The 18,422-nt window shown below is 42.0% G+C and overlaps 1 protein-coding gene across 1 annotated transcript in view; it reads left to right on the top strand.

The window, feature by feature from the left end:
• Positions 1-2,704: 2,704 nt before the first annotated feature.
• PLPPR1 (phospholipid phosphatase related 1) overlaps positions 2,705-18,422 on the top strand; it is a 301,713-nt gene continuing 285,995 nt past the window's right edge. Inside the window, exon 1 of the mRNA XM_017527790.2 lies at positions 2,705-3,091. The gene's annotated coding sequence lies outside the window, so the exon portion shown is untranslated. The remainder of the gene's footprint in view (positions 3,092-18,422) is intronic.

Here is an 18,422-nt window from a genome sequence, read left to right as displayed (position 1 = left end):
GCAAAAAAAAAGAAATAAAATAAAAATAAAGAGTAAAAATACAAAGCTTGGTGTTCCAATGTAGGTGGGGTATTATAGCAAGAGACTGCCAGGCAGGAGTCCTTAATCACTGTGAGACGTGAGTGGCAAAAAGTGCTTGAGGCATGTTACTGAAAGACAAAGCTATCTCACACATCTAGATTTGAGGGTGGAAGGGTGAGAGTTGGAGCTATTCCCCATTCACACTGCCACACGTTTTTATAACATGCTTTTCATTACATGGATTTGAATACATCAGTGATCAGGGTGATGAGTGAGGGGGCGATGGAGGAAGCCAGAAGGAAAACTGGAAGGCTTTTGGCTTTTATCTATTTTGCCTGTTTAAGCTAAGGAAAAAAAGATGTTTTTAGCCTTTTTTTTTTTAAATAAACTACTTTAATAATAAAAGTATTGATAACCAAAATAAGAGCTACAAGTTATGGACAGCTTGTTATGCAGTAGGCACTATGTTAAGTGCTTTATGTACATATCTCACTTAATGTCCTCTGTGTTTCCCCCACTGTCCCTAAACAGTAAAAATCTCTTCCAGAACTGCTCATTCACCATCTCCTAGCAGAGGCACCATAAAGAGATTTCACTTTATTTGCAATTCTGCATTTAAAAATTCCTCTTCACCCTTGACCTTGTTGGAGCTACTTTCTGCTTTGAAATGGTGAACAGGGTGTCCCTAAGCATTGATGGGAGTGGTATCCCTTTCCCTCTCACCCAAGGCCAAGCTCAAATAGAGTGGGCTTCTTGGCCAGGCAACCCTGGATACTTATCACTATAGGAGAAAGTGCCTTAGAACTGTCTCCTGCTGAGTGAACTGTAAGCCCCAGCCCCACTTGGTTCATGGATTCAAAGCCGTCACTCACTATGTGCTTATGCACTAGTGCAAAGAGAATGGCTTTCTTGCCTCAAGGAAGCAAATGGCCCCACCAATGCTAACACCTTGAAATTCCAGTAAACACTGTTTACTGTTCTGAGGGGAATGTGACAACAAGGCAGATTTATCTTGGATGCCTTCCAAGAAGCCCAGCACCAAAGGAAAGTCCTGATAAATACAGGCTGGGAAGGAGGAGCTCCAAATACCCTATGCGGTTCACTAATAGAGGTTTTGCTGCTCTTCAGGAGAACCTAATGTCCCCTACTTGGTGGATGGAGACTCACTTTCACTGTCCTTTAAGCAAAGAGATGCTGCAATTCTACTCCTTTAGAGGACTGACTGAGAAAAGAAACGGGCCATTACACCCAGGGCACTTTCTCTTTTTAAGAACTTTCCCTTCATTCTTTCCTTCCTGAAAGTCTGTTCTCCTAAACTTTGTTTCTGTTGGTGGTATTTAGACATGCTGTTTTTTCTCCTCTGGGTGTGCTCTAGGATTTGATCTAATTGTCCTGCTGTTCGAGTGTCACTTGGTATTATTATTGGGAAGATGAATGGGATGGGGGTCAGAGTTCAGCAAGAAGGCATCTGCTCGCTTCCACTGTATAGTGGAAATGCTTAGAGGTGATCTTTAATGAAAGCTTGGAAAAGATTTGCACAAGGCAGGCTGTCCTCTATTCCTCCAAAGCAGAGGGAACCAAAGGTAATCCTTTTCTGGAGGGACAGAAAATGAATAAAAAGGAGGTAGAAATCTCTTTACAGTGAGTCTCCTGCTTGGGACGTCTTTTCTTCTACAGGCGACAAAATGAAGTGTGGTGTGTGGGGAGACAGAGCGATTAAACAGGGAAAAGATTGAAAATAGAAGCTCTTGAGTGGATCCTAAGCATTCTGTTTTGCTCATAGAACAATCTCACCCAAGAAGTTTCCACTCCACTTGCAGAGACTCACCTGCCATCTCCCCTGGCCTCAGGTTACGGTGCCATCGCAGGCTCAGGTTCTCTTACTGGACTCTCTTCGAGTTGACAGTTCTTCCACTTTACCAAGTAGCCAGAAACCCCACAAAGACCTAGAATTGCGTTGGCGTTCTAGGCAAGGGGGACAATGAACTCATTGTTTTTGTTTTGTTTCCTTCTTGAATAGGGCAAATGTCTCTTCCATTTAACCCTGTCACCAAAGGAGGCTGAGTATGGGATCCTCAGCCACTCTCCTTCCTTCCACTCCTCCTTTGTTCTTTGGAAGAGTTATCCCTAGCTCCCTCCCCGCCTTCTCCCCATTAAAGCTGTTGTGGGACCCGACTGGATGTTGCCTTTTCCAGCTCTTAAAGGAGTGGAAGTTGGGAGGGGAAGAAAGAAGCACACATCGGGAAACTCATTTTAGTTCGGGGCGACCTGCAGCCTGTGGTTCCTCCTCGACCTCTGGGGAGTCGCATCTCGGTTGCCCCCAGGGTAGAGGCGAGAGAATAGCCCACAGGAATGCCTGCGCCAGCGCTAAAACCACACAGGGAGAGGACAGCCCCGCGTTACTGAGGACTCCAGGCAGTAGCGGTCTTCAGGGATGGGTGGGGATCCCACCACTGGCTTCCAGCACTGCACGCGCCGAGGAGTCCCCGCGCAGGGCGCACCTTTGCGGCGGGTTTTCCCCGCTGCCTCCTGAGAACCCCGCGGAGCAACTACCGCTCGGCTGGACGCAATCTGCCTGGCTCGCCTCTCCTACAGGCTCGCTCTCTCCGCTCAGCCTTAGCTCTCGAGCCAGCGCGGAGTCTCTCTTGAGCATGCGCAGCCCGGCACCCTTCCCCTCCTCTCCCCTCCTCCGCCCCCTCCCCGCCAGCCTTTTGCTCCTTCCCTTTCATTAAACAAACAGGAGATCCTGAAACCTGGACCCTGCGCAAGCGGCAGAGCCAGGAGGAGGCAGCGGAGGAGGCAGAGCGCGGGATGGGCGCCCAGCGGGATCTGTGATCCCGCGCACCTCCGCTCCACGGGCGCGCGCACACACACTGACACACACATACACACACTCGCACAAACACACACTCGTACACGCCCGCGCCGCGCGCTCGCCGGCTGGCTCTCCCACGCAGGCGGAATGCAGCAGCGCGGGGAGAGCGTGTCTCCGGCCGCCGCCTGAATGCACCTCGCCCCCGGGAGCCGGACGGCCCAGTAGGGCGCACGAGAGGACGCTCCGCTGCGGGAGGTGAGTGCGGCGCCTGCAGCCGGGCCGCTCGGGACGTCGCTGCAGCTGGGCTGTGGGGCAGCGTGGGGCGGGGGCAGGCTCCTGGCCGGACCCGGCAGCGCAGGTGTCCCATGCCTTGCTTGTGGGTGTCGAGGTGCAGATGAAGGCGGCGCTGGGCTGTGCAGAGGAGAGGACGAACCCAGGGAGGGTCGCCTCCTGCGAGATGTCAGATTGACCCAGCAGAAAGCTACCGCCTCCCTGCTCGTAAACTTTCCTTCCGTGTCATTTGGGAAACGTGGAGACAAAGGGGGCGTGGAGGCTCCCTCCGTCCCTTTCCACCCTCTTGACTGCATTCCGGGCTGCAACGCGAGCCTGCACTCGTTGGGTGGGTGTGCAGGCGGGGGCGCCCTGCAGGTAGCTGATGCCAAGTCCTTCCACCCGGGCGCGGGTTGGGATTTCTCACCCCAAGCTGTAAGCGTTGCCATTGATTTTCCCTCAGGCATGGGCACCTGGCATCCTTCCCTTCCACCCCTCTGCGCCCTAGGCGCATCGTGGGGTTGTGTGTGTGGTGGTGGTGGGGTGTCACCTGGAAAATTGGACGGGCAGCCTTCGGCTTTCTGATTGAGCTCTAGTGTCAAAGACGCAGGGGTAAGGCTCGGGTCAGTGCGGGGATAAATGATGAGTTACTGAAAGGCTTGCCATAATCACCTCCTAGAAACGCAGAGAGTCAGGATCTCTCCTCTCCGGGGAAGGTGCTGTCTTCATGTACACCACGCGGCAGCGCTGGGAGCTGGACAGGGGCTGCTGTGGCGGTGGCGGCGGCAGTGGGAAGCCGGGTCTTTATCCTCCCCCAACCCATTTCCCAAGGGTTTTATGACACGCACGTGTGGAATATGTGGAGGATTCTGGGTTATTATTTTTCTTTGTGGGGATGTCGTTTTTTCCTTTCAACCTCTTTCCTGGGAGAGATTCTCTGCTGTCTGCTATCTAGTTGGTGGACAGGCACGGTTCTGAATATCTCTTTGGTCCAATGGAAAAGGTCCTGAGAAAAAGATTTCCTAAAATGCCAGTCCCACAGGGGCGGGATTTCAGAGTGCAGTGCACCCGCTGTACCCGGGAAAAGCGTCAAATCGAATGGCCTTTTGAAACAGCGGAGACTGGGTCAGTGTGTGAGGAGTCCAGGACTGGGACAAAGGGAGATAGAAAAGGGACAGATAATGGTCACTTAGGAGAGGCGTGACTAGAGGCCAATGAAGGCAGGAAGAGGTTTGACTGGAGGAAGGTGTTCTGCAGCCTTCACTGAATTCCTATGCCCCTTCTATGTGTATGGTTGGCAGCTCCTAATCATCTGGTGGAAATCTAGTTTTGAGGTTGCTTGAATGTCACATCTGGAGCGTAAAAGACTTCATTATTCCTGGGATAACGTGTAGCATACTTACAAATTAGTTGTTTAGGTCTAGAAAGAGCCTCGTGTGAAAGTTTCTCCACCTTCACGTGTTGTTTGTACCTGGAAGGTGGGATGGGCAGACAGGTATATTTTTGGCTCTTGTGCAAATGAGGAACCTTGGATTTTTAGGAAAAGTGTGTAGGGAATCTGGAAGCCAAGCTGATGCGGACAGAAGTAAACTCTGGAAGCTCAGATCCAGTACTTATGACTGCTGCTCCTCACCAGGGGAGGTTATCTTCACTTTGAGATGACAGGTTGGGGCTTCTCTCTGCTGCTTGGGATGGGGACCTTTTCATTTTTAACATTTTGTGGATCCTTTGAAGTAGGAAAAAGCATGATATTGGTGAGGTTAATTGAGAAACACTTATGAAAGTGATCTTGACTCAAGTCAGCACAGCTGAAGGTGAAGAGCTTTTTTTGAGAAAGAAAAAGGAAAAGAGGGAAATTGGGAAAGGGATGCTTGTTATTAAAATAGCTTTGTTTTTATGATTTTTAGAGGTATTCAGAAAGATAGAAATCTGAGCTTCTTATTTTCAAATAACAAGTGAAGTAGAGACCTTTCCAGGAATATTTTCAAGTGAAATTGGCATAGAGAGGATTTAAATATAATTGTCAGCATATGTCCTTTTTATCCCATGGTGAACACTGTCATCATTTTCTTTGAAAACCTTGGCAAGAAAAGATCAAGAATATTTTTTGCTTTTACTAGAGCTCTTTATTTGCTTTGCTCCTATATATTTCCTCTTCCTTCATCTGCAAGATCAATTTATTTTGATTATACTCAGATTCCATTTACAAGCACTTATTGACCACCTATCCTGTATTTAGCATTGTAAGTCATATAAAACATGTAACATCATTCTGTCCCTCAAAGTGTTTATGGCCTAGTTGTAAATACAAAAAGAACACACATGAAATAGAAAGCAGGATACTTCTATATTGTATTATGAGATCTTAATGTGTATGCTGTATACTCCATCCCCTCCTTCTGGATTTTCTCAACATTCAGGAAACATGTATAAGCACTTGTTATGTGCTAGAGGCTGGCAAAAAAGGCAAGAAAGTAAAAAAATGGTCCCGGTCATTGAGGAAACAGGTATTTAACTATGATTCAATCTAATTAACTGCTATAACTGTAGGATAAACCATGTGCCAATAGTTCAGGCATGAAAGTAATTTTTCCTTTCCCAGGAGGATGTGAGCAGGTGATCTCTGAGAAAAATGAATAGTCTTTTACCAGGTAGGAAAGGATAGAAAGGACATTCCAGGCAGAGAAAATATTTGAGAGTGCCTGATAAGTTAGGGTGACAATAAGCCATCTCATGTGGTTAGCGCCATTGAGGGTGAACAGCACCTGGGTGACACCAATTAACAACTAGTGCTATAGAGTCAGTTTTTCAGAGAGATATGCCCAGAATGCTGTGGAAGCACAAAGGGAGGGCATCAAACTCAAGGAGGGTAAGAAGATCAAGAAGGTTTCTTAGAGAACTTGACATGAGCTGAGTCGTGAACGAGGACAAGGAGAAAAGAAGGGCTTTCCAGGCAGAAATATCTCTGTAAGGCCTGGAAGTGGTTCTCTGTGGCTGTAGCAAGATATGTGGGTTCTTAGCTCCTTGCAGTGGCACAACATCAAGCAAGAGACATAAGCAGCAATCAAGTGTGAATGACACTATCCAAGCATAAGAGCTCCCATTTTATGGGAAAGGCTAGGAGTATTTGTTTGAACGTTGAGAAAGTTTGAGATGTAATCATATTTGCATTAGAGAATGGTGACTGTGACCCCAGTGTGGAGGATGACTTGGAGGTGGTGAGACTGAAGGCAGGCAACGTATTGTGGAAATACAGATGTTAAATGATGAGGGTGGTGGCAGTAGGGGTGGACTAAAGGAGATGTATCTGAAAGACAAGTGAAGAAAGTAAAGCCTGCTAATCTAAGAAGGGCTTTCCTTCTGTGTGCTCCTGTATCACCCTCTTCTTCCTCCGCATTCCCTTGTATAGCTGCCTTTTTTGCATTGTGAGAGAGAAGCATTCACAGTGGCATTACCAGCATTTAGTACAGGCATGGTATGGAGTAGGGACCCAATAAATATTTGTTGAATGAATCATTAAATAAATGAATCAGAAACCCAGCCATGAGGTGATGATTCCTGCATTAGAACAGAAGATAAATCATGACTTCCATTTCTCCAAGGTGATCAACTGACTTGGAGGTCAGTGTTAAAACGTGCCAGGAGGACACAAATCAAAACAAAAAATGCATTTTCTCAGCTGCCTCTATGAAGAATAACTGTACTCTGAAGTGCCACTAGGAAAAAGCATCATGGCATTATTTTTTTATATTTAAAACATGAGATCATCACTGTATCTCAGAAGCAACAGCATTTAGCCAGTTCCTGATACTTAGTAGGATGGCAGTGTATGTAAATTCCCTTTTCCCGCTTTCTTGTCAGAATTTCCTGATTTAATATACTTTGGGAAAACTTTAAAAATATTCTGCACCAGAGAGTTCATATGGATCTCATTTAAAGAGCCCATAGCATCTTGCATCCTGGAATGAGGGCCAGATCATCTGTGTTCCAGCCATCAACACTGCAGACCCAGGAACTAGATTATTTACTGAACCAAGCCCAAACATGTTGAATTTCAGTCTGAAAATGCCAATAAAAGATACCAGAATGGAGAAAAAGACATAGAGCTTGTTTTTAAATTGACTGCAGGGGGTGCAACAGAAGGCAAGTCAAAGATAGCACTTTGGGTTTGACCATTGGTAGCTGGATTGATGGTGACAGAGGGATGGGGAAGGAGTTTAGCTCAGGAAAGTAAAAAGCTCAATGCTGTTTTGCAGAAATTGATTTTGGGGTGACACCAGAACATCTTGGAAAGCGTTAGTACAGATCCCAGCATCTAGTGATTTCATAGCAAATGCCAACTACTATTTTTTATTAGGGAAGAAGATGGGAAAAGGAGGAGAGCATAGAGCCAAAAACTGAATTCAGCATTTAGCAAAATTTAGGGATTAAGTAGAGAAATAAGCCCCAGGAAAGAGCATAGGAAGTTAATACTCAGACAAGAAGGAAAAGAACTGGCAAGAAAGCAAAAGCCTCAGAATCAGGAGGAATGCTCAGATTTCACAGAAGCAGTCCCAGCTGTGCCAGGACTTGTTTAAGTGCCTCCACGTGGAATCCTACTTAATGTCTACAACACCTTACAGCTGAGGCAGCTGAAACAGAGGACCCAGTAGCTTGTCTTTAGCTACCAAATTACGAAGTATCAGTCAGGTCTCAAAGCCCATTTTCATAATTGTACAAGCAGTTTCCATTCATCAAATGTATAAATTACCAGGATGATTTTAAGTGAGGGGAGTTTGAAAAGGTTGAAAGTAGGAAACTGAAAAGGACAATGAGAAAGAGTTTTCTGGTGACCATGAGGAAAGCAATCTTAGTAAAGCAGCGTGCTCAGAAACCATTTCAGAGAGTTCAGGGGGGAATGAGAAGTTAAAACAAAACAAAAAAAACCCCCATGCAATGTGTAACTATCAGCCATTTATAAAGTCCAGCAGGAGAAAGAGTTATGGGACTGTAGGTATAGGGAGAAGGTACAGTGAGTCTTAAGTACAGGTTTTATTAAGGCGGAGAAGATGAAACAAACTGTCTAAGAAAAAAGGATTTGGGAAATGAGAGCAGGAGAGGAGAGAGGGAGAAAGGATGCCTTTCCCCAAGGGCATGGAAAGACAGATTTGAGGACAGGTACAGAAGATGCTCTTCTTCCCCACAACTAAATGACTGAAGTGAGTTCTCTGAAGCTCAGAGAATTCAGATCCTTGAGTGTCCTGGAAACTTAAGGAGCCTCTGAGTGTCATACCTCAGTGGTGCCACTTGGGTATGTAGACTGATGAGCCTGATTTGTTTATGTAGCACAGTGGTTGAGAGCACAGACTCTAGAGTTGGACAGGCTGTTAAGCTGAATTAATTCTGAATTAATTCAGAATTCTAAATTAATTGAATTCTTTGTTCTGGCTCTGCCACTTATCAGCTGTGCAACTTTGGGCACACAGTTTACTTCTCTGTGCTTTCAATTACTCCTGCTTTTAAGATGGAGCAATACTAGAACCCACTGCAGAGGATTGTGAGGATTAGCTGAGTTTCTTGTAAAGCTTGGACAGAGTAAGCACTCAATAAATGGAGAGTATTATGTGTGATAGCAGGGAGGCTAAAAACAAAAGCTTTGACTTTATGCTCAGGACTCGAGAGATGGTGTGCTTTTGCATTCATTAAAACGTTTTTTTTGGTGGGGGGAGGGGAATGGTTATAAATAGCTGGCTCGAATCCTGTCTTCCTAAGTGCAGAAATTAAATCAGCAGACACAAATACGTCAGGAGCAGACCAGCTCGGCTGTCATAGCCTAGGTTGAGTAGACATGTGCTGGGAGTACCTGCCAATAACACTTGCCTAGTTGCCCACTTCTCACACCTGTCTGGGGAAGATGAAAGTTTGCTTGACTTTGGGCCGGTCTTTGCCCCTTCAGCCTCATAGGCATCACACAACGGGGACTTAGCTGTTTAGCAGATTGTTTTGGGGAAATTGCTACTTACATTAATAACAGCACCTCTTTGGTACTGAGGGACATAAACTGTAAATATCTCAGATGTGAGATTTACAACATTCTGTAGGAAATTAAATGCCTCCCTTCTTCATGGAAAAATCTGTCATGTGTTCTAAAATACAGTCCCAGTGGATGTGGAAACCCTGTCATCTGGCTATTTGGCAGCAGGGCAGGAACTGCAACCCAGGTTTGATTCGTAACTTTGTGTTCTTTGCATTACAGTCTGGCAAATACTATTACTGTGCTGTAATCAAAGACGTTTTTCCCCCATCCATCCTATTCATGTTTCAGCCAAACTAAACTTCTTACAGTTACCCCAATGAGATTTTGCTTTTTTACCTTGAGGACTTTGGCCATGCTGTTACCTCTTTCTGGAATTCCATCCTTGCCCTCCCCTAACTCTTTTGAGTTTTTGGGTCAGAGTCACTTTCTAGCAAAGTTGTCCTGACCTCTTAACACTAAGGTTGTCTTCTCTTTCTATGTGTTTCAGTAGTCCCCAACTTTGTATTTTTTTTTTCTCCTAACATAGTGCTTGGCATATAGTAAGTGTTCAGTAACATTTTTGATTGAATAACTGAATGAATTATTGAACTAACTTGCCCTTGGGAGTCATTGATGATGCTTCAAATAAAGCAACTTCATATTATAGAAAATCATTGAATTGTCCTAGGTTCAAAGGTTCATTAAAAGTTACCTAATCAGACTTTCAAGTGAAATGACACAAGGAAACTGAGAACTAATGGACTGCAGCAACTTGCCTGAGGCTTTTGCTTACTGTAGCTAAGTGATATCGGAACTAAGGCCAGAACTTCTGCATTCTGATTTGAGACCCAGATTCTGCCCAGGGCTGGGATGAGGGAGGGGTGAGAGAAGCAAATGCGGCATTGGTTCCTGACTTTAACATTTGATATTGTGTTCCTCATGGAATGTTGCATTATGATTTTTTTAAATGTTGCATTAAAATATTGTTTATCTTGATTACTGAGTTTTTTGGAAGACCTTAAATTTTGTGCCCAGTGCAGGTGCCTCACTCATCTGACCCTAGTCTCAGCCCTGCCCTTTCCACAAAGGATGCATCCTAGCTTTCCAACACTGGTGTAAACATGCAGGAACAGTATGTATGGCAGGGGTCCTGATTGAAAATATTGAAGGAAACACCATTCATCATGGTGGTATGAGCTGCTACTAAACATTTCATGACCTGGCTAATCTTCTAGTCAATAAACATTGTATTCACAGTGTAAAAGCAAGGCCAAAATGTACAAATGAAAACTGAATAAGAGCTCCATCTGCCTATCATTTATCTACTTATCTCTTTGTCTCAGGGCTAGAGGAAAATGTAAAGATCATGTAGACTAGTCCTTCATTTATAAATTTACATGTAGTTATTACTATACTTCCATATTTTTGAGTTTTTTAAGACCCAAGATAAAAAAGAGAAGAAAACTATTCCACTTGTAAACTTAGCTGGCCTTGGCTTATGGCACTGCTGGCCTGTTTTGAAGATTCGAGGTCAGAAGGTAGAATGACAGAGCTTGGCTATTTCTGCCAAAAAAAAAAAAAAAGAGAGAGAGAGAGAAAAGGAAAAGAAGCATGAATGGCAAAGGTAAAAAGAGATAGACAAAAGACATTTTGAGTGGGTCTCCTATGTACCATACAAGCTACTACTATGGATTATTAACCTCTGTAACACACTGAAAAATAGGTGTCAGTATCCCCATTGACAGCTGAACAAACCAAGTCTCAGAAAACTGAATTAGCTTACCTAAGCTCTCAAAGCTAGAGTAGACGGCTGGACTGAAAACCTGGTCTGAGCCCAAAACCTATGCTTATCGCATTTAATCCTTCTGATTCTCAAAGGTGTAGAGTTTCTGATCACTCCATAACTCTCTTGCCACCCATGATGCCCTGAAGCCATAGATGAGAGCCTCAGCAGTTTGTCCCTGTTAACTGGATGGGAAGTCAGCAGTCAGTTCCACATCCTGCTGTTATTTCCTCCTTTTATGTTACATTTGTCTTTTTGCATTCATCAATAACAACAGAGAGAAGAACTGTATACACATAAGAAATAAATCCCCTCTTTGTGTGAATGCTATAATTTTTACATGACATGAAAGCCCATATTTTTCTTCCATTATGTTAGAAAGGGCATTTTCTTCGGGTATATGGCATCAAGTGTTCTAGAAATGATTACAGACACAAGCTGAAAAAAGTGATCATATTTACTGGAGCAAATCTGTCACAATGAAGGGTAATGTGTTTGCATGACTCTCTGTCAAGGGGTTCTGGGGTGCCCTTTTTATTGAGATTTCTGATGAGTAGCATGGAGAAGTGACCTCCCCCACCAATATTTAGATTTTATGAAATACATAATCAAGTGGAATCAGATACAATTAACAAGAATAATATCTGGGTGAGAGTACTGCTGTTCAGCTCAGCAGCTCTGTAAGCCAAACATGCTTTATCATTTTCCCATCTCCCAGCCTTTGCTAGCTGTCGCTTCCAGGCAACCCACACACTCAAATGATCTAATAATCAGCCACAGCCTTCCCTCCTGGGGGTCACAGGAACTAAAAAAAAGAAAGACCTTTTCATTCACACTTGTATTAACCGGAAAAAAACATTATCTCCCTGTATTTTTTTTCCTGTAGTGTAAAAGCAAGAAAGTATCTCTAGGCTTCAGACAATCTTTTGGGTCTAATGTTTTTTGCATGAGTTGACATGTAACATGTGACACAAACAGTTCCTGGCCAGGCTAGTTTGATACAATTAAGATGTTTTAGCAATTAAAAAATGAATTAAACTAATTATATGTGTACTATGATAAAATTCAAAATTTAGACATAATGAGGTGCTTAGTGTAGAAAGTAAATATCACTCTTATTTCTGCCCTAATCTCTTTCCCAGAAAACCACCGTCAATTGTTTGGTGTATGTTTCTTCAACTTTTTTGATCCATTAACATTTACATTTTTTATAAAGGTAGGATTATACTTTATATATGATTTTACTGTTTATCATTTAGCTATAATTTCAAATAGAAACAATTTATTTTCATTAAAAATATTTGGTAAATATTACTATTATATAAGAAGGATGAATGCTGCTTTCCATCTTAAAATAGAGCTCAGTTAATATATCTTAGGGTCCTTTGACCATCAGTCCTCATGTATATTCAGTCATTGAACAAATATTTTTTCTGAGCTCCTTTGAGAAGCTACCAACTCTACAATGTATTTTGGAAATGTTCACATTCTAGCAAGAGAAAAATTTAAGAGAGGACTTAAATGGCAAAAGCTGTAAATTCTCCTTGATTCACAGAATTGCTTGAAGGGATATTCTGTTCCTATTGTCTTATTTTTCTAGATAAGAAAGTTGAAGTCTGTTAAGGTTAAATGATTTGTCCAGGGTTCCACAACTGGTGATTGAAGAGGCTGGGATAACAGGCAGTTTCCAGCCTGTTAAGCCAGTGCTGATTTCATTACACTTGACTGCAAAACAACCCCCATATCAAGAAGAGGGAGCAAGGGAACTCCGTAAATACTAGCATGAGCAACGAATTTCTGGCACATTGAAATTCATGCCTTATGTAACTGCTGTTACCCACAAACGGTTGCAGGATTGCTTCCCCATCCTCCCACCCATCCCTGGCCGTATAACCCCTAACTGCATTCCATCTTCTCCTCCTCCATGGCCTGATAGTCTCACATTAGAATACCACTTTGAAGTTAGACAATAATCAGCTGTAATATTGAGATCAGGTGATGCCCATCTTACCTAGCTAGAGAGTTCATCTGTAAACATATTGGTAGAGATTTATTTTTCAGTTTAGCTTCTCGCCATCTTGAACCTTAAGGAATGAATTCCAAAATAAATGCATGTTACCTGCTAATTTTAATCAAGTCATGAAGTCTTTCCAACTTAAAATAGAGCTCAGTTGATATATCTTAGAGTCCTTTAGCCATCAGTCCTCATGTGTATTCAGTCATTGAACAAATATTTTTTTTCTGAGTTCCTTTGAGGAGCTACCAACTATACAATGTACTTTGGAAACATTCACAATCTAGCAAGAGAGAAAAAAAAATAATGAAAGGACTTAATAATCAAGTCATGAAGTTAGTCATACTCACCAATGGTTTTGCTCCATGATGATAGCATAAGTAGAACTCTGATTCTTAAATACTCTAAAGCTTGGACAGGAGCATCATATGGAAGTAGGTTCTAGGCTGAGCTCTGACATCCACCAGCTTTGTGATGTTAATGCCAATTCCTTACTCTTATTAAGTCTTAGATCTTTCATCTGTGATATGGAGATAATAAAAGTACCCCTCCCACAGAGATTTTTTGTGAGATAAATAAATTATTTGCCTTAAAACAGAGTCTATAACATGACCAATGAAACTGTAGCTACTATTATCATTTATTATTTATGATATAACCATGACATAAAACTATAAGGGCTATACACTTGACTTAGCCCTTAGAACCAAACCACTTAGATGTCAAGCTTTAAAATACTGAATAACACTCTTACTTTCTGTATTAGACCATTTTCACACTGCTGATAAAGACATATCTGAGACTTGGCAATTTGCAGAGGAAAGAGGTTTAATGGAGAACTCACAGTTCTCTGTGGCTGAAGAAGTCTCACAATCATGGTGGAAGGCAAGGAGAAGCAAGTCACATCTTATGTGGATTGCAGCAGGAAAAGAGAACTTGTACGGGGAAACTCCTGTTTTTTTTAAACCATCAGATCTCATGAGACTCATTAACTATCATGAGAACAGCACAGGAAAAACCCACTTTCATAATTCAGTCACTTTCCACCTGGTTCCTCCCATGACACGTGGGAATTGTGGGAGTTACAATTCAAGAAGAGATTTGGGTGGGGACACAGCCAAGCCATATCACCTCCTTTAAAAAAAAAATTGAAACTTAAACCAGAAGTTGAAAATATGACTCATTATGTTAGTAATTCGTAAACTTTATCAAGTCTTTTGTAGAAGGTCATCTTTAGCTGTTGCTGATCCATGAATGGTAGAAATCAGAAGCATAGCAAGAGTTGGGAAAATGAAAGAATTTGATCAGCACATCAAAACTTTGCTTTAAAAATTAAATTCCAGTCCTCTTTCTCTGCATGATTTTATTTTCATGCAAATGCTTGGGAATTGATGATAATGTCTACTTTTCTCAAACATAAAGACAGCATCATAATCATTGTGAGTTAAATATGTTTTTCAAGTCTCATTTGCCTTAATTATATGGACAGGTTACCTGGATGTAGACACATATATGTGCTCACACAGAATCATGGAACTGAAGTGTGAATGTCAAGAGTCCCAGCCACCCATTCAGTGCTGGAGTCTCTTTTTTCATACTATGTAACAAGTAACTGTCCAGCCTCTCCTTTTTGGCATCAGGGCTCCATTCCTTCCCCTTGTTGGTGACTGTGATGGATGTATCCAAGATAGAAGCTGATTGGGTCTGAGCTGTGAGTGACCAGGATCTTAAGAGTTGTTCATTAAACATCCTAAACATACTTTCATCTCAGGGTCTTTGCACTTGGTGTTAGCTCAGTCTAGAATGCCTGTTCTGCAAAAATTTGAATGTCTCCCTTTCCTACCATCTCATACGTTTGCTCAAGTGTCATCAGTTGATGACAGGCCTCCCCTCACAACTACCTAAAACATCCAGCCCATTAATCTTTAACTCTTTACTCTGATTGCATTTCTTCATAGTACTGATAAGTGCCTTATTATTCATGTATCTGTTTACTTATTGGTGACCGGCCTCCTCCTACTATGTAAGCATCATAAGAAGAAGAATTCTTTTGTCTCTAAGACCTAGAAGAGTACCTGTCACACTCTATAAATTTAATTAAAATGTATTTGATAAATGAACAAAAGAAAAAATTATTAACATCGTGAGAATGGATTTAAGAAACCAGTAGCAATCACTAGATCTGAAAGGCAGGAGAGCAAAGAACATCTAAAAATGTGACATTAGCCCCAGAGACCCAGAATGGGGGCAATCTGTGAATACATAGTGCAAAATGGCACCCAGTATAGGGGCTTGGTCCCAAAGGGCAGCTCTCAGTGAGGCAGAGGTGCCTCAGTGAGGTGTTCTTATGTGGTTTGTTGTAGCCTTTGTGGTCTAGGGTACAGCAACCAGAGGCAACTCTGTGGAGGACTTTGGGACCATAAAGAAGCTTTGGACTACTTGAAGCTGTGCCTGGAGTCCCTCCTGGGGAAGCTGTGTAAGGTGTGGCAGTGTTGCCTGATAAACATGAGTTTGAGTCTCTGACTCTGCATTTCCTTGGAGAGCAATTGTTGAATGTTTTATGGTTCTCTTGCTTGGAACAGAAGTTTTTACTCACTTAAATGCCAACTACATGGAAAAATGTACTAAACCAACTGAAAGGAAATGTAAAATTCCTGGAAAGTTTAACCATGTTAAAAGAGAATATGATGGCCTAGACTCTCAAAAGGTGTTAGCCTTTATAAGTGTCATCAGGAAAAGTAAGTCTGGAGGAAGGTGGGGAAAAGCTAACTGTACACCTCTAGAGAAAGTATAACTTATAGAAGAAGAACTGAGAGAAGAGAAACTTAATCATTCAGCACTGGGTGAATGGATTGCCTGACATTACAAGAAGGGTAAAGTCACTAGAGAATAAATCAGAATTTATCAGATAATTGGTAGCTTTTTCAAATAGAGCATTTGGAGGAGAGAACACCACATAGCTTGTTTCATCAAATGATGAGCCTTCATCCAAGAGGGAAATCTTTCCCCTCTCTCCCAAACTCTAATTTCCTTAGCTGCAAGTTTTTCTTCATTTAGGTATTTTCTTGAATTCAAGATTAGTTGTTGTGGATCCAAGGAGACAGTTGCTGAGACTAGGGTTTCTTTTTCCTCTTGTTCATTCAGAAAGCATTTACTAATCACCCCAAGGACACTTCTTTCTGTCTAGGAATTTGCCTGGCCTACCAGATCCTCTATAGCCAAGAGACTATCTGCTAGATTCCCCCTCACCCCACGCTGGACACCATCCTGAAATAACGGTGGGTTACCCACCAGGGTAGATTCAGCTTTCAAAGATACCTGCTGCTGAACATCTAGAACCATAGCGAGAGACTTGAGAGCTTTTCTTTTTCTTTTTCTTCAAAGATAATTCTGGTTTTTATTTCTCGATTTGAGTTTAAGGAATTGCTATAGCTTAAGTGATTATGCTTTTGACCAAAAGAAAGTTTAATGAAATTGTAATTCCCAGGTTAATATTCCGTAAATGAGAGTGATTTAAACATTTTAAAAATATGAATTAAAGATAATGGTTTGATTATTAGAGGTGATAAAAACACATACTTTGCCTTATCAGTCACTTCATGTGGACTTCACCCAGGAAAATTTCTCCTCTGACTTTTCCCCAGTCGTTTACCCCTTTTCTCCAGAGCTGCTTTCCCTTTGCATTTTTTTTCCATTCGTTTTTGGGGAACAGGTGGTATTTGGTTACACGAGTAAGTTCTTTAGTGATGATTTTGGTATGCCCATCACCAGAGCAGTATACACTGAACCCAGTTTGTAGCCTTTTATCCCTCACCACTTTCCCACCCTTTCCCTCTGAGTCCCCAAGGTCCATTGTATCATTCTTATGCCTTTGCTTTCTCATAGTTTAGCTCCCACTTATAAGTGAGAACATAAGACGTTTGGTTTTCCATTCCCGAGTTACTTCACTTAATATAATAGTCTCCAATCCCATATAGGTTGCTGCAAATGCCATTATTTCCTTCCTTTTTATGGTTGAATAGTATTCCATCATATATATATCACAGTTTCTTTATCTACTCGTTGACTAATGGGCATTTGGGCTGGTTCTACATTTTTGCAACTGTGAATTTTGCTGCTATAAACATGTTTGTGCAAGTATCTATTTTGTATAATGATTTATACTCCTCTGGGTAGTTGCCCAGTAGTGGGATTGCTGGATCAAATGGTAGTTCTACTTTTAGTTTTTTATGGAATCTCCACACTGTTTTCCATAGTAGTTGTGCTAGTTTACACTCCCACCAGCAGTGTAGAAGTGTTCCCTTTTCACTGCATTCACCCCAACATCTATTTTTTAAAAATTTTTGATAATGGCCATTCTTGAGGGAGTAAGGTGGTATCACATTGTGGTTTTGATTTGCATTTCCCTAATCATTAGTGATGGTGAACATTTTTTCATATGTTTGTTGGCCATCATCTTCTAGACATTGGTTTAGGCAAAGATTTCATGACCAAGAACCCAAAAGCAAATGCAACAAAAGCAAAGATAAATAGGTGGGACTTAATTAAACTAAAGAGCTTTTGCATGGCAAAAGGAATAGTCGGCAGAGTCAACTGACAGCCCAAGAGTGAGAGAAAATCTTCCCACTCTATACATCTGACAAAGGACTAATATCCAGAATCTACAAGGAACTCAAATAAATTAGCAAGAAAACAAAATCCCATGAAAAAGTGGGCTAAGGACATGAACAGACCATTCTCGCTTTGCATTGGTATTTGTCTGCTCTCTTGCGTATTTTGGACAAGATACGCAAACTCCTACTGACTTGCTTGCTGCTGACTCCTACTGCATGATCCCCACACTCTCCCCCAGGCAACTTTGCTACATGCTCCTGTGAAAGAGAACATAGAAACCATTTGGAAATGGTAGAGTGTGCTGTAAAAAGTGTGAGATTTCTGTCAAAAGTTCTGAGTTTGAGCCTTACTTCTGGCTTATTCACTGTGCAGCTGAGAATTTTCTTAACCTCTCTGAGATTTAATTGCTTCATTTGTAAAATGAAGAGAAGGGTAACTCAAAGAGAATTGTTTTGAGATAATGTATTAGAGGGTAAATTTTAAAATTCTGCACGAGTGCTCATTATTAATATATTGTTAGTGATTTAGCACCATCATTTTATAGAAAATGAAGGGAGATGAAGTAACTCTTCCAGCATTGTGAAACTCAAATTTTTACTGTTCATTTTTCAGTTGAAAACCAAAGCATGTAGTATGAATCAGATGGAAATGCATGTGCTGGCTGAGGATATAAATCACCCTAGGATCAGATGTGTTTTTCTTTGATGTGTCTAGGAAGTATTTTATGGTAAACAGAGCACACGTTTGGCATTCATACAGGGAATCTCTTTACCTAATTAGCCCCAATTACTTACTTAAGGGTATTAAGTGATATGCTTACTATGTTCCCTTCTTAATATGAGGACTATCTGAAAGCATGCAGAGGAGTTGAGAAGATTCTCAGCCTTGAGTTTTTTTTTTTTTTTTTTTT

This window comes from Cebus imitator, unplaced genomic scaffold, assembly GCF_001604975.1.
Source record: "Cebus imitator isolate Cc_AM_T3 unplaced genomic scaffold, Cebus_imitator-1.0 Scaffold51, whole genome shotgun sequence".
NCBI lineage: Eukaryota > Metazoa > Chordata > Mammalia > Primates > Cebidae > Cebus > Cebus imitator.
Note: the sequence above shows the minus strand (reverse complement) of the source record. Positions and strands in the feature narration are given on the sequence as shown.